The sequence below is a fragment of the Esox lucius genome, chromosome 12, assembly GCF_011004845.1.
Source record: "Esox lucius isolate fEsoLuc1 chromosome 12, fEsoLuc1.pri, whole genome shotgun sequence".
In the NCBI taxonomy this organism is placed as follows: Eukaryota; Metazoa; Chordata; class Actinopteri; order Esociformes; family Esocidae; genus Esox; species Esox lucius.
In genome coordinates this window covers 22,592,673-22,609,614 of record NC_047580.1, presented here as the reverse complement: position 1 = coordinate 22,609,614, position 16,942 = coordinate 22,592,673, and the positions used below count along the sequence as shown (strand labels likewise).

At 39.4% G+C, this 16,942-nt stretch overlaps 1 protein-coding gene and 1 long non-coding RNA gene across 3 annotated transcripts in view; one reads left to right on the top strand and one right to left on the bottom strand.

Annotated features, from left to right (window-relative positions):
• Positions 1-16,502, bottom strand: part of dlgap4a (discs, large (Drosophila) homolog-associated protein 4a) — a 102,273-nt gene extending 85,771 nt beyond the window's left edge. Inside the window, exon 1 of one of the 2 annotated variants that reach the window (XM_034295916.1) lies at positions 16,168-16,502. The gene's annotated coding sequence lies outside the window, so the exon portion shown is untranslated. The remainder of the gene's footprint in view (positions 1-16,167) is intronic. The other variant, XM_010891449.4, reaches the window with a different exon arrangement.
• LOC105022760 lies at positions 4,258-5,627 on the top strand. Its single transcript, XR_828920.1, has 3 exons — positions 4,258-4,288; positions 5,176-5,298; positions 5,410-5,627. It is a non-coding gene; the product is annotated as an uncharacterized LOC105022760 (long non-coding RNA).
• Positions 16,503-16,942: the final 440 nt, after the last annotated feature.

Sequence of the window (16,942 nt, the reverse complement as noted above, 5' to 3'; positions counted from 1 at the left end):
TGAAAATCCCCATTATAACACAAATTGGAAAAGAAACAGGCACCTGCCCTTGGAGCATGCCAAAAGACGATACTGTAACCCAAGTAATGTACAAGCCCCACTTACCCAGAAGATCTGTCCTTGCACAAAATCCACTTGCCACTTAAATCTTGTTGGGTTGACTGCTTTTCATTTTACTCTGGTCAGTCTTTCCTACACATGCTTGTATCTTTATTTATTTACTTTTATTACACAATGTTACCAGTATTTTGTTGCCCATGTCCCAGCTTTTCTAAAACATGTTGTTGGCATCAAATTCATAGTGGGGATATATTTTTGAAGGAACAAGAATATTTCTCAGTTTCAATATTTGATAAGTTGTCTTTGTACTATTTTAATTGAATATTGGGTTTAAATGAACCGCACATCTTTGCATTCTGTTTTTATTTCCATTTTACACAGCGTCCCAACGTTTTCGCCAACACGGTTGTACCTTGCACATTCAACAACAAACTGGAGCTATTACCAGATTACTTAATCCTGTAAAATCCTCTCATATCTCAAAATGTGCATAGAATGTAGGGATTAGGGATGAATTTGGGATTGGACTGAAGTAATTACACTGAAAAGCAGTAACAATTCGATATGTGTCCAATGGGTAAATATCACTTTATGTGTCATTTGTAATGAACTCTCATATTATACAGAACCTGCACCATATAAGAGTTTGTTGGTGTAGCAGTGTCCGTCACTCCGTCAGAGTAAAGTCTACAATGCCTTGAAATCGCTTAGTTTATGACATTTGTTTATCAGCAAGAGCACACCAGCTTTTTAAATGCAGACAGAAAACCTTCTCCGGAGATACGAGTGCACTGAACGGGCATTTCCTTTGTCTGGAAAGAAATGCTGCACTAACATCTACCACTATAAAATACTGACAGTGTCCATGAGTCCAGCAGAGAACCGTACAAATTGGCTCAGCATGGTCGGGTGTGGACAGATAAGATGTCAGACAATGCTGCCTTGCCATTTCGCTCTCCAGCCACTCCCTTTGCTAGGTCAGATGCCTGCAAGCTCAGTTGTGGTTGTTGACCAGAGACTGCATTCTCCAGCAAGTGTGGATGTGCTGGGAAATACATCCTGGTTGAGTGAGCAGTGAGAGATGTAAAAGAATATCTTAGCAATGTGTGCTTTGGAATACAGAAGTCATATATCAACAGGATAAACATACCAGCCACTCTTGTATGTACTAAAATTCAGTTCATATCTGATTGATTTAAATGTAACGTATCATTCCATTGTCCAACTGGTGTCCAACTGGTGGCCCACAGCATATAACAAGACAAAACACAGAACATCAAGACAAACACAGTACGAGGACAGAACTAGACACATTTAAAATAAGAGAACATGAATATACTACATACATTAAAAATGACCTAACTGTAATAAACTCCATACATTTAAAATGAACATACATGTTAAGATAAGTTTAGTGCAGAAACAATCAAATGTACTATATATATCATGACAAGAAGCAATCCCATGCTCTACTTAGAAAGCATAGTTCCATAAACATTGCAATCTATTGCTCCACTGAGGCAGTTGTTCAATCTCAGCAAGCCTTGAGATCCGGAACTCGGTTCTGCCAACAAAAGAGTGATGTTCACAATATGGGCGTGATATGTAAAACTTCCCCACCCTACTTATTAAAATTCTGGTCAGTGCTATTGGTCAATCTGAACAGTACTGCCCTTGGACCAGTAATACTATTCTAATAATTATATTCTATACTCAATTATACAGTCCTATTCCAAATGGAAAATTAAGCAATATTATACAGTACATACATACATTTCAAAAGGGGTAAAACCCATAATTCTAAGCTATTATTCTTTGAACCTCCCCGTGAATTTATGTGTGTAAGTTATTGGGAATGGCGACCCAACCGCGGTGCCCAGTGACTGGTAGTAACAATCGTACAGTTTCAGTTAACAGCACTTGAGACATCAAACATCCATGGGGTGGATCTGTCCCACTCTCATGTTTATGAAATGCATCGAACCTCACATTTTGGAGAATATCACTGTAGGCATAATAATAATTAATTAATAATTCAGCAGTCAAACATACAATACGTACAGTTAGGTCTCGAAATATTTGGGCACTGATCACATTTTTATTATTATTTTATTATTATTTTAGCTCTGTACGCCACCACAATGGATTTGAAATGAAACAACCAAGAAGCAACTGAAGTGAAGACTTTCAGCTTTAATTCAAGGGGTTGAACAAAAATAGCATATTTAACGTTTAGGAATTGCAACCATTTTCTTACACAGTCCCCTTATTTCAGGGGCTCAAAGGTAATTGGAAAGATTAACACAATCATAAATAAAATGTAAACTTTTTATAATTTGTCGAGAATCCTTTGCAGGCAATGACTGCTTGAAGTCCGGAAAACATGGATATCACCAAACGTTGGGTTTCCTCCTTTGTGATACAGGCCTTTACTGCAGTTGTCTTCAGTTGTTGTTTGTTCGTGGGTCTTTCTGCCTTAAGTTTTGTCTTCAACAACTGAAATGCATGCTTGATTGGGTTGAGATCAGGTTTTTGACTTGGCCATTGCAGAAGATTCCACTTAAAACTCCTGGGTTGCATTCACGGTATGTTTTGGGTGTGTAAGATGAAGTGCTGTCCAATCAACTTTGCTGAATGTGGCTGAATCTGAGCAGACAACATATCCCTATACACTTCAGAAGTCATCTGGCTGCTTCTGTCTTCTGTCACATCATCAATAAACAATAGTGACCCAGTGCCATTGGAAGCCATGCATGCCCATGCCATCACACTGCCTCCACCGTGTTTTACAGATGATGTGGTATGCTGCAGATCATGAGCTGTTCCAAGCCATACTTTTCTCTTCCCATCATTCTGGTAGATGTTGGTCTTAGTTTCATCTGTCCAAGAATACTGCTCCAGAACCTGGCTGTCTTTTTTTTTGGCAAAGTCTAATCTAGCATTTCTATTCTTGACGTTAATGAATGGTTTGCACCTTGTAGAGAGAACCCTCAGTTTTTACTCTCGTGAAGTCTTCTCTTCATGGTAGACTTGGATAATGATATACCAACCTACTGGAGAGTGTTCTTCACTTGTCTGGATGTTGTGAAGGTTTTTTTTTTTTTACCATGGAAAATATCCTACGATCATCCACCACTGTTGTCTTCCGTGGACGTCCAGGCCATTTTGTGCTCACCAATGGGTTATTTCATTCTCAGAATGTACCAAACTGTTGATTTGGCAGATATATTTTGTTGATTTGGCTGATGGATTCTTTTTTGCAGTCTAAGGACGGCCTGTTTCACTTGCACTGAGAGCTCCTTTGACCGCATGTTGTGGGTACACAGCAACAGCTTCCAAATACAAATGCCACACCTGGAATCAACTCGAGACCTTTTACCTGCTTAACTCATAAAGAAATAATGAAGGAAAAGCCCACACCTGTTCATGAAACAGCTTTTGAGTCAATTGTCTAATGACTTTTGGTCCCTTGAAAAAAAAGGAGCTACATATTAAAGAGCTGTAATTATATAACCCTTCTTCCAATTTGGATGTGAATACCCTTAAATTAAAGCTAAGAGATTGCATATTAAGCCCATATTCATTATTTAACTGTAACTTTGGTATGTATTCAGACCCCTAAACTTCTGTTGTGTTATTGACTTAATTTCTAATTGATTAAATTCTTATGTTCACATTTAATTTTACAATAAATCTGAACATAATACCACATAATGACAAAGCTAAAACACATTTCTAAAAATATGTGTCATTTTATTGAAATTAAAAAAATATCATTTTTTGGCAGTGAACTTTGAGTCATCTTAGGTCTACCGCAACTGGCTTTGCACACCTGGATTTGGGGAGTTTCTGCCATTCTTATAGATCATCTCAAACTCAGTCAGATTGAAGACAGATGTTCAGTGGGGTTGTAGTTGGTCCACTCAAGGACATTCACAGACTGGTCCCAAAGCCAATCAAGAGTTGTCTTTACTATGTTCTTCAGGTTGTTGTGATGAACAATTGTGAGGTTCTCACGCCATTCCGGTTCCAACTCCTCCCCGTCACGTTCCTCACCTACCACCGTTACGCTCCCACTCCCCGATACGCATGAACGCATCCAGCAATCCAGATCCCAATCACCAGCATACTAAACACCTGTGTCCAGTTTCCTTCCCTATTTAACCTGGGCTCTGCCTCCATTCCAGTGTGAGGTATTGCTCGTAGTGGACCTGCCAAGCCTTTGTAGGTATTTGCTTTTTTGACTCCCAGCCTGTTGTTTTCTTTCTTTCTTTCTTTCTTTCTTCCTTCCCGTTCCCGTCCTATCACCTTATCCAGAAACCTGCGTCCTGACCTGTCTACCTGCCCCTTGGATTCTCCTCCCGCCTAACCCTGCCTGTATTGTTGCCCTCGCGGACTGATCACCCGGAATTCCAACCTATCTGCCTGCCCCTGGATTCTCTTATCGTCTATCCCTGCCTGTACTGTTGCCTTTCCGGACTGATCACCCGGAATCCTGACCTGCCTGCCTGCTTCTTGTTTTCTCCTCTCTGTCAATTCCTGCCTGTGCCTTCGCCTTCGAGGACTGATCTCCTGGTTACTGAAACTACCTGCACTTCTGCAATTGGATCCACACCACTCCGGTCTCGGTGTTCATTACAAAGATGACTCTTTGCCCAAGTCTGAGATCCTGTGCTTTCTGAATTGGGTTATCTTCCAGGACCTCTCGGCAAAAAGGACCTTTTGCTTTGTTCATCCTTCCCTCAATCCTGACTAGTCTAACAGTCTCTGCCACTGAGGAGCATCCCCAAAGCAAGATTCTCCCACCACCATGCTTCACTGTAGGGATGGTATTAGCCTGGTGCTGAGTGGTACCTTGTTTTTGCCAGGTGTAGCACTTCGCTTTCAAATGCCTAATATTTTGATGATTCTTGGTGGTTCCAGACTTCTTCCATTTCACCATGATGGAGACCAATGTATTCCTGGGAACTTTCTAAAATTGCTTTTGTAATTTTTTATAACCTTCATCCGTTTATGCCTCATCACAGTTCTCTGAGGTCTACAGAAAGTTGCTTAGACTTTAGTGATTGCTTTTTCTTAGATTTGTGTCATGTCCTGGAATTTAATTTGCCGCAGGTGGACTCCAACCAAGTACAAGAGACATCTCCAGGATGACATTTTCTAAAGCGGGTTTTCACATGATGGGATACTGTGTCATGATGGAGTATCGTGTGTAGATTGGTAGCAAACAATATTTATGTAAGCAGTTCAAAAATGTATCAATCATACAACAAAATGTGGAGGAAATCAAAGGGTCTTAATGCTTTCCATAGGCTGCAGCTGTGTTAGCATGTAAGTGACTTTCCTCAGCCTTTGCATGCCTCCTGATCCAATCTCAAGCAGCAGGACATGCAGAGAGGCCTCAGTGACAACCTATGAATATCATCTGGAGTCTCGCAGCGACATCACACCTATAACTCTACAAATGTATATCAATCAACAGCCCATAAAGCCAGTGAGATGTAAATGCAGCGGGGAACATTTCCATGAGCCACCGTCACTCTTTGGGACAGTTCATACTGACACTTCCTGCCTTCCAAAAGTTTACTGTTCATGGAAAATGTATTCATATTAAAATGTATCTTCAACTAACACATTGATGTTCATTTCATTGCGTAAGACCTTAAAGTCCTTCAAAGACAGGATTAAGTCAAATTGAAGCTTTGGGTGTGATTTTCAACCCTCATACTCAAGTTTGACTTAATCTAGTGGTTCAGGAAGGGGAAGAGGATTTCTTGACTCCTAGTCAAAAACTCCACCATAGGTTTCATGGACAATGATCAACCCAACGCTTCTCTAACTGAGCGGGGAGAACTGTGTGTGAGTAAAATAGGCTTTTCCTTGCCTGTTTAATTACACTATGCAAAGCACTTTCAGTTCGATGAGCTTTGGGATTAGGGATAAGAAGAGAAAATCAAGGCGACGGCATACCAATGTTCCCAAGTAGGTTCTTAAGGTGATCTCTGTTGAGTAGAAATATTGTAACGTGTTATCAGTAGAACTAAGACTACACCAGGGTATGGGTTGTTTTCAAAGAACACCTGCACTTGGGGATGGCAGTTTGAAAGTAGATCTCCTCATTCTAGATAGACAAGCATGACAGCTTAATTACTTCAATTGGAAAATGTACCCTAGAAATCAATGTGCACCTGTTTTTGTAGTGAATCCACTATACCGCACATTGCCTTGAAATATCAGATTTTAGCATATGATTACTAATTAACTATTAAAAAACCTCCTCTGCAAAAACAATAGATAGCCATGTAAATTTATGTCACCATACAAGACTCAAAATTTTGACCCAACAATTCTGTGACAGTGGTTCGAATGAACCAACATGGGCTAGCTAACTGCAGCTCTCAGGCTAAATATATTTCCCATTTCTACAAGATTTCAACAAATAGTGCAGTACATTTAAATACAGTGAATGAAATAGCTATGAGAAATTGTTAGACAGGGAAAAAAGAGAAATTCTATAATGAATACAACTAGAGTGTCAAGGTCTTACATATCTGGTATATTGTGTAAGAAATAATAGTTTATTATTTAAACATTTTTAAATCAGAAGTCAAGGGACATCATAAACTGGCGCAATTCAAGAATGATGATACATACAAAGAATAAAGCAACCGACATTAAGAATTTTCATGAAAACCAATTTTCCAATGAATAAGTGCAACTGTAGTGTGGCATGACTATACACTGAAAAGTATTCACCTCCACTGGACTTCTCCACATTTTAGTGTAAAAAAATTGCTTGCATTAGTATTCACCCCCTTTGCTATGACACGCCTAAATGAGCTGTGGTGCTACCAATGGTTGGTTACAGTCTGAGCTGGGAGACACGGTAGGCCAGAGGTATTCAAATCTGGCCATTGAAAGCAGGTTCTACTCCATTTTTTCATTGCAACCCTGTAATCAGGGACTTATACAGACCTAAAACACCAGGTGGGTCCAATATATGATAAGGTAGAACCGAAAACCAGCTGATTTGAATACCCCTGCTGTAGGATATACTGCAGAATGACAAAAAGAAAACAACTCATATTAAATCTTGACAAGAGTTTTCCAGAAGGCATGTGGGAGTCTCTGAGATATGGAATAAGATTATATAGTCTGATGAGCACAAAATATTGCTTTTTGACCTTAATGCTAAGTGCTATGTTTGGTGCAAGCTGTGACCATGGTGGTAGCCGCAACATGCTATGAGGATGCTTCTCGGTGTCAGGGCCTGTGAAGATAGAGGGCAAAATGGATGCAGCAAAGTATAGAGAAATCCTGGAAGAAACCCTGCTGAAGTCTGCTTGAGACCTTAGAATTGGGAGATTATTTTCCTAGCAAGACAGTGACCCTAATTATACAGCCAAAACTCACTACAGCGGCTTAAAAACAAAGAGATCAAAGTCCTGGCGTGGCCCAGTCAAAGCCCAGACTGCAGTCCAACTGAGAATATGTGGAAACAGTTGAAAATTGCTGTTAAGGTCCTCATCCTACTAGACGGAGCATAATAAATTTTTCAAAAAGAAGGGGCAAAAACTCTAGTGTCCAGATGTGTAAAACCAGAAGACATTGAAATAGACTAATGGCTGTAATTGCTGCCAAAGGTGCCTCTACCAAAATGTAACTGAAAGGGGTGAGTACTTATGCAATCAATTATTATCTTGTTTGTGTCTGTCATTCATTTAGAACAATTTGTAGATTACATTTTTCACTTTGACATTATGGATTCTTTTTTGCTGATCAGTGGCAAAACCTCCTAATTAAATCTTGTAAAAACACAATAAAATGTGTTGAACTCCAGGGGGAGTGAATACTTTTGAGAGCCACCATAGTTAATCTAACTGAATCCCTATTAGAGACGGTGTGTTTGACAAAACAAGGTTGATACAGTTCTTGGCACTCCACCAGGGATCTGATGTCAGCAGTCAGGTGCGACCTGAGAATGAAGACACAAGGCATATGGCATATGTCACACACACTGTCTGTGAATGGTCTGTAATGAGACACCTAGAGAACAAATAAGAACAGATACATTTTGGTCTGTGTGTGTAGCCTCATCTAATTATATATAGTTTCTGTTGGCCCATGCACAAGATAACTTAATCTGAAATGTTGGTTGTTGAAAGCCCCTGGACATCTTCTGGATGTGTCATCTTTGTTGTTTGTTCATAGACTTGTGTAGAATACTTATTAAGTGCATAGCACTTGTGTGGAAAAATTCCCGCATTATGAAAAAAACTACTCACAATTACATAAAATAATTGCACTGGTTTGGTTGCAAATTAAAAATACTTCAGGTAGTTGAATCTTAATTATGATGACAAAGATAATTTTAACTAGACTAATTAAGAATGTATTGTTAGTAGCCCCAACATAAAATTATAGCTAATTCCACAGCTCTATGTTTTGTTAAGTTACTCAACTAAAATGTTTAGTAGAATAAACATAAGAAACACCTCAAAATAATTTTTAATTGGATGGTATGATATTTAGGCCAACAGAAAATGTTTCATTCAGGTAATACTTGAACCAGCCCCTTAACATTTTCATATTTATTGGCCTACTTTAATTCAACAGAGAATAAAAATGTTTTTAAACATAGCAACATTTTTTGTCAGTTTACTTTTTTCCAACTTGTTTCTGTAATTTTGTAACAAGTCAAGTTAACCTACCAAGAGGCTTGGCTGCTAATTTCCTGTTCTATTGACGGATTCCAGCTGCGCTGAAATGACGTGTGAAAGTACGCAGAAAATGTAAAGGCATGCCACCACTATGGGTCCTCGTGATTTCACTCAGTTGTGCCCAGTCTCCAGTGAAATATATCACATCCAGCACTACGTAAAGAGATGTGCACAGACCTCATGGAATGTCACTGGACTCAGCAGCCTATATTGTTTAATGTTAATAGATGCCTTTTGAGCAGAACATTTTCTATCCAAGCTTCTAGTTCACAATTTGTGTCAAGTTGTTTGGCTCGTATTGTTTTTCATTTCGGTAAATCGAACTGTAGACCTAGTGTATGTGTTTATCGACTGACATCGCTTAACTGATCATGTGGGGTGAATTCTATCCACAGCATTAGAGGCTAGTATTGAGTGAACGTATTGGTGAACTCAAGCGCAGCAAGGGAGCCCCAGAGAAAGTCTGTATACAGTACATGTCCAAGGTAAATCCCTGGGATATATACATATACAGAAGCCTGGTTGAGAACCCCTGTGTGGTTTACCTCAAACAAGTAGTCTTTGCTAAGAAGTCATGGATATGGAATTTTTCTTGTTTAGCATGTTTAAAGTCACTGATTAATGTTACTTTGTGTGTGTGCGTGTGTTTCAGCTTTCTATAACAACATATTGTCTGCAGAAGATCCAGAGACACACAATCACCCAGCAATGGAGAAATCAAAGAGAATAACTGTAGGAAACAGCCCTGCAGAACTCATCCACAGTACTGGATTTTTTCTCCCACTATTGCTGCCTCTCTTCCTAACAAACAACATATCTATAATGTAATGAAGTGCTTTGCTTGGAGGGTTTGCACTCTTGGTTCGTTTGCTTCCTTAACAGTGCTGTAACTGTAAATGATTTACCTAGCAGACTTTCTAATATGGCTGACTATAAGTTAACTAAATAAAATGTGAACCAGTGCATGAATAACTAACAGTTCTATTTGAAATAATAATTTTTATAATCCGCTTGCATGAAATTGTAAAGTACAGCCTCAGAAAAACATAATTATTCATTCAAAGTTGAGTAAATATTACGAATACACACTAAATGTAACTAACAGCTGGTCCAGTGTCTTCGCAGTGTTGGATGCAGGAGACGTGAATGAATCACCCAGGGACACAGACTCATTAATTGCTCTGCTGCTGATTAATCGTCCTTTGTGAATGATGTTCAACTCAACATGCAAATCTGTGTCAGAGGACCCATTCTGCCAGAGTAGAGAGGCAGCAGGGACATACTGGAGACAGACAGGACACAACGGGCAAGATAACAGCTAAGACATAGGAAAGCTATTTCCACTTAAGTTAAAAAGTAGACACTGAATTTAAAGTAGAAAGCTATGAATAAACAGGGTCTGAGTTAACGACAAGTAGAGGTCCCTGTGACTTGCAGTTGACAATGAGACAAGCAGATAGCTAGTGTATTAAGTATGCCATTTTTTCCAGGCCGTTTTCTTTTCTATTTCTTTGACGCAGTGAACAGACTGCCGAGTCTTGAATGGAGGAGAGTGCCGGAAAGTGAACAGAATGCTGAAGGACAAGAGGATTGTTGTACTATCCACTACCCTGCTGGCAGGAGATGTCATTGACTCAGCAGAGAACGTCACAGGGACAGGGTGCTACAGTGTCAACGGAGCGAGCAGCCCAGCCCTCAATCACCTCGCCTCATCCACTTCATCAGCTCTTACAAGGGACGTATAGACAGGGACATCTGGAAGGTCATCATGCTTCAGAGGGAACAACTCTCCAAGATTAAATTACACCACTTTTGAGTCTCCTTTATCCAATGGTTTTAGGGAGTGGAGCGCTGGTGCATAGCTAGATAAGAGACCGTCTTCTTGAAAATGAAGGAGCGACAGCGCAAACAGATAGCATGACCATGGAGTTTTCCCGACAAGGATATTGACTCAAACAAACCATTAAATTAGGTGATTGAAATGCACAAAACTGATGGGACCCTGAAACGCATCGGAAAAAATAAAGAATCTTAGCTGAGAATGTCCTCAAAGTCTGACCTGTCAATCCTCCAGCACAGTGCTTCTCCCTCCTACAGATTCATAATTTCAATTGGCTTCCAAACGTTTGTTGAACAACAAAAAACTGCTGGAAAAACACATTGGATCAAGGGTCTAGAAACTGCAGGTTGTGAGAGACATGTTCATGGTCGGACACGTTTATGTCAAGACATCCAGAAAAGACCTGAAGAGTTAAGCATTGAGGTGGTGCCGCCACACGGCAGGCAAGCCTTGTTATGACGAAGTGCGCTTCATGCATCAGTATTCATAACAGCGCAGAGAATTTAGCAATCCCGGGACCATACGAGTGTCACATTACACAGTAACTTTGGCGAGGCCAAACAGTGGACGTAGCCAGTGACACCATGTAGGGCCACAGGAGGAGAGAGGCTCTGTCCTGTCAAACCCCTGTGTACCATCAGCCCACCAACACCCACTATAAATGTTACTGTACTCCTGAAAGCAGCCAGATATGTAGGTATTGCAAAAACATATTCAGATTTGTAGATACAGCAAAAAGTACTCAAATCAAGGCGAATGGATTCATTGATTCATTGATTTAAGTATATAGCACATGGAGAAATGCATATAAAATCTGTTTTTCAAAGTTCAGGATAAAGATTGTCACTTGTACTGTATGTAATAGTTCTGGTTAGAGGACATGAGAAGAGATACATGGCCGTGCACGGTTCAAGGCTAAACGCTTTGTGAGTCATGACATCGTTGCTCTGTCTCTCGATACAATTAGATTGCCCAGCAGCTTAGCAAACAGTCCCTCTGTTGGGAGTCTGCCGGATGATGTGACAGAGAGAGAAGACAGGAACATGACTTGCTCTTTGCATTAGTGAGACTGAGATCGGGACCGTGTCTGTTCCCTCATTCCTCTTCTGTTTTCCTCTTTCCCCAATAAGCAGCGCAGTCAACAGAAGTCAGCCCCACCATATTTTCATGCATCATTTCCTTGTTGAAAAAATTGGATTACAATTGTTTTTCACTTCAACAACCGTTGACAGACTTGACTGGGTATCTTAAGAAGTAGATAGCCCAACACACAGTTTTTTCTGTCTTCTGTTTGAAAGTCCTGGCACGTTATTGTATAGCAACCTTGCTTTTAGTTGTTTTGCAATTTCTAAAAAATGGCCCCTAGGCTCATTCATTATGGTTAAATGCAGCTCACAATAAAGTTGAATGGAATATCCATAAACAGAAGGAAAAGAGGTGAAACTCAAGGTCATGGATCTCATAGTAAATAACAATGCTGTCACATGTAGCAATTGCTAATAAAACCTTAGTCCCTATAATTATCACTCTAAAGTCATAGGAGTCAGTGATAACATTATTTGGAATAAACTGTTCTTAACTGCATTCATCCAAAGACAACTGCCTAGAGAACACCCATCTTTCTGGATACAAGCCAGCTCAGTTTCATAATCATAACCATTCTGGCTAAGCGCCAGTTCAAGTTTCCTTAAAGCCCACTAGCAGTTGCATCAGTGCTGTGGGCTCCCTGGCAGCAGATAGAACACTGGCACTCCACTGACTAAGCAGAGAGAACCTTCAGCAGAGAGGGAGGTTTTAATTAGTGTCACTTCAACCTGATGGAGGAGCCTTCAAACTTCCAGTGACTTCTCAACAGACAGCATTTTATGTATATGGTGTTGGCTCGATTTATGTTACATTTGCCTGAAACTGCAGGTACGGTAGTTGAAAGAAAAACAAATTAGAAAATTGCTCAGCCCAATTGTAATTGAGGTAATTTAGCTAGCTTCTTTATCTGACTTACAGACATGATATGACCTACTCACAATAAGTTCAAACGATTCATTCAAACATTAATCAGTTATTACGCCAGCACTATTTCATAGAGTTAAAACATGCATAAGCCGCATTTCCTTCTGAGTTGTCAGAGCGGGTCTCTGATTAGTGGTCCCAGAACTATCAAGGCTAACAGTTGCCCAGAGCTCATCGAAGGCCTGCCAGCACCAGCCGGGTGCAGAGGAGAGTTGAGCACCACTAGGCTGCCACACTGTTACCTCCTCAATACCATCGCTGTCAGGTGAACACATTGAGGAAAGTCTACTGTATATTATACTCATTTATTTTATAATAAAAAATAAATGATAAAACACTAAAATTAAAAACACAACAAAATGTATAAATATAGAAGTATTCTGTGGTGTGATATGAAGAGGGCTGTGCACTGAAGATGTCCTCGCAATCTGACAGATTTGGTGCACTTTTGCAAAGAAGAGATGTCCCATGCTAATAGACTCCTACCCAAAAAGACTGAGTGCTGTAAAAAAACTAAAAGGTGCTTCAACAAAGTATTAGTTTAAGAGTGTGCACAAAATACATCTGTATACTGGTAATTAACTGTATTATAATTTTCCAACAGGTGAAATATATCTGAATAATTTAGGGGAATAATCGAAAATGACACTTTTCTCAAATCATGAGATGTTAAATAGCATGTCAAAATTATCGGCACTCTTGTTTTTCGTACTGGGTGCACCACTCCCTTGCAAAGATAATAGCCTAATATTTTTTAGTTTAAATTTGAGAACATATTGGAAGGAATCTTAGACTGTTTCTTCAAAAATAATCTTTCCAGGTCATTGAAATCTTTTCTTCTGTGCTTATGGGCTATCCAATTTGGGTATTCAATGCATTCAAGTCCAGAGACTGAGATGGCTATTATTTCTCTGGGGATTTCAATGTGTGCTTGGTATCACAAGTTTCAACCTGGCAGAGGCAAATGTTTTCAGGTACACTGAAGAATGTGTTATACAGCAGGCCTAAACAAGGACTCAGGACCAGTGGAAGTAAACAGTCCAATAACATTCAGAACCCCCACCAAATATTCTGTACAGTTGGTATGAGCTTATTTTCTGCCTACTCAAGTTTCAGTGCCAAAACCACCACTCATGGGCATGGCCAAAGAGCACATTTTTCATTTCCTGAGCATGGTACCTGATTCCAATCCAAGTGTCAATGCCATGTAGCACACTCCATTGACTTAAATTTTGTCAGTTGCTCTTAATTAAGGACTTGTTATGGCAACCTTTCCAAATAGGCGGCTGGCATGGAGCTGATCTAATTGTACCCACTGCCTGCCTTATGAATGTCATCAACATTTTGTCTTATTTAATTTGTGATTTATTCGCCTTTCCAATGGTAGATGAAAAAAATATTTTACATGTGTGTTATTTCATTTCTATACCCCAGTAAAACAGGACGCCATGGAAGGCCATAATACAGTTCCTTAAGACTGAGATGTACTGTAATAAAAAAAAGTTGAATCCAAACTGCAGAATGCTGATTTAAGTTTTTATGATTTTGATTGTACAAATCCTTACAGGTGCCAATGCTTTTAAAGTAAAACATTTAATTTTTTACCTTGACAGTTTATGGATTTGATATGGCAACATTTCATTCTCCAACAACTAAGCTAGTGTCTGCTACATAGTAATTATACATAGTATAATTGGTAAAACGCTAGACCTTTGCTGTATAAATCATTGCTGACAGGCTGTCCAACAAACTAGTAAAATTGAACAAATCACCAAAAAATAAACCTTGATTGTTCAGTCAGTAACCTTACAGCCACTTACCCGTGAAACTGAAAACTCAAGAGTTGGGATTCTACAAGGCTTTTGTTCACGTCTTGTACACTCACTGGAGCTGTCATATGTGAGTATGACTTGTAAAAGTGTGCTTTAAATATTTTTTTGTGACTGCTAAGCAAACAAATAAGATACTTTCTTTAAAACCAAATCTAGTAGTAGCTGCAACCAGGCTATGGCGTAATACCTTGATGGAGGCTTGACTGTCCTAATATCATTAGCCAGTTGCATGTACATACATTCCAAGTGTAAAATGTTGTCTACATGCTATCTGAAGCATGAACTATTTTCCTGCCTGCACATAATAGTCAATCCTGCCAAAGGACTAATTGCACTCAGATGGTAAAACTAATTAATAATAAAATCACTCAAAGAAAACATAATATTTTAAATGTACTACTGATGTATAGTTTGCATTCAATTTATTGTTTTTTAATTCGTTTTTTCGACTCTACAAACATGATTAAAATACTCCAGATGTTTTGTACTAGTAAGAATTTGAAACATCATAAGTGTCAGAAATCTTTAGAGAAAAAATAACACAAAAGGAGAAAGTATCTAATTCTGCAATAATCAAAGCTTGAAACATCAAACATTCTTCAACCTTTTCCAGAAATGCCCCCAGTAAGGTGTTGTACAACAAATTATTAACATTACAAAAAATTATTAGATTAGATTCAACTTTATTGTCATTGAACAGTACAAGTACAGTACAACGAAATGCAGTTAGCATCTAACCAGAAGTGCAAATATAAGTGCTGAAAAATGTAGTAAGTATTAAGTATATGTATGTACAAGTATTAAGTATATGTATGTACAAGTATTAAGTATATGTATTTACAAGTATTAAGTATATGTATGTACAAGTATTAAGTATATGTATTTACAAGTATTAAGTATATGTATGTACAAGTGGAATGTATAGGTGTGCACTTAATGCAAATGCATTACATATGGCAATTCTAAATGTGCAGTGGAAAATTCACAAATGTACAGAAAATGTACAGGTATTAGGTATAATGTATGTACAAGTGAGATAAATAGTTGTAGCAATCCTCAATGGCATTCTGAATTTGCAATCCAAGCAAATTGGAGTAGGGTAGCATGTGCAAATGATGTACATGTTTTAAAATAGCTCAAGATAATATGCTTCAACACTGACAATGTTAACATGTTGTCTCCTTAGTGTTGGTGGCAGCTCAGTTGCGACTAGTTTATGTGTTACAAAGCACTTATATATCAGTGTAGAGACAAACTGGCGTCGGTGATAACTGTAGGCTATAGGACATCCAAACAAAAACACTCTCATGATTTCCCTGAGTAGGTTATAGCCTTGAGTTGGATACAATTGTATAATCACCACCAAAGGTCAGTACCTCTCTCCATTACCACAACTGTCTCACACTTCCAGTATACCCTAACCATATCAATCGTCAAAATCCATGGCAATTGTAAAGATCTGAATGGTTTCGGCAACAAAAGCAATGACAACACGTACAGGCGTGCAAATGTATTTACATACTGCAGGTAACATACATTACTCCCTAACGGAGCGTAAAGTTACGTGAAATGTAGACAACTAAACGGAACATGAGAAAACCAGCACACTGTCAATCCATGTAGGCTAAACTCGACTGCAACATTGACCACATTTCGCACATCGAACATTTCTCACACAGATAGAGACAAGCATTCAATACCCTACCTTATTTCATCCTTGAATTCTATATGGGTGTCGGTCGCACAATACTTGCTATCCTGTTGGTCTACATGTCCGAAAGATATGTCCGTTTTATCTTGTCAGTCAGTAATATGACTGATAAGAAGAAAATCGCGTTGGTCTAAAATATCACACTGGTTTAGAATGGAGGTCCTTCTCAAACGAATCGAATAAACATCGTTTACTGGTCCGCGGTATTGCCCCCCTTCCCCTCCCCCTGAGTGTCGAAGGATAAACGAGGCTAAAGTGGAGCTCGCCGGCTCACTGCCGTAGACTTCCCATTACAGTGGCTCATTCACGTTTGCAGTGAAGATGCAGTTCTGTGGCAACCGGTGAGCGGTGATGCTGCGGCGTTTGGTCCATTGAGACATGAAATGAGAGGTGGGGGTGTCGTTAGGCCCGGGCTTCTGGGGCTATAGCCCCTGTTTTTGATGTACTATTTTTATTTTGAGTTTGTGTAATGATTTATGCCTTACAGACAGGGTTTTTACTATGAGGACACCGAGGTCTGGACTTATCAGCACTGTCGCCCCACAGTCAGAGACCCTGACGTGAGACCTGAAACGAACTACCCCAGCTCGGATTGAGGCTCAGCCGACAAAAGGATGGCTGGCGGTGTTTTTTCGGGATGCCAGCAAACGGCTATTTAAAAACGTTATGGCGACACCTGCTGTGGTCAATTCCCAAACACGCAAAACCCTACTGGAGAAGCAGTTCACGAATAACTAGAAAGACGTTTACTAAGTAAATGTTGTCCTTA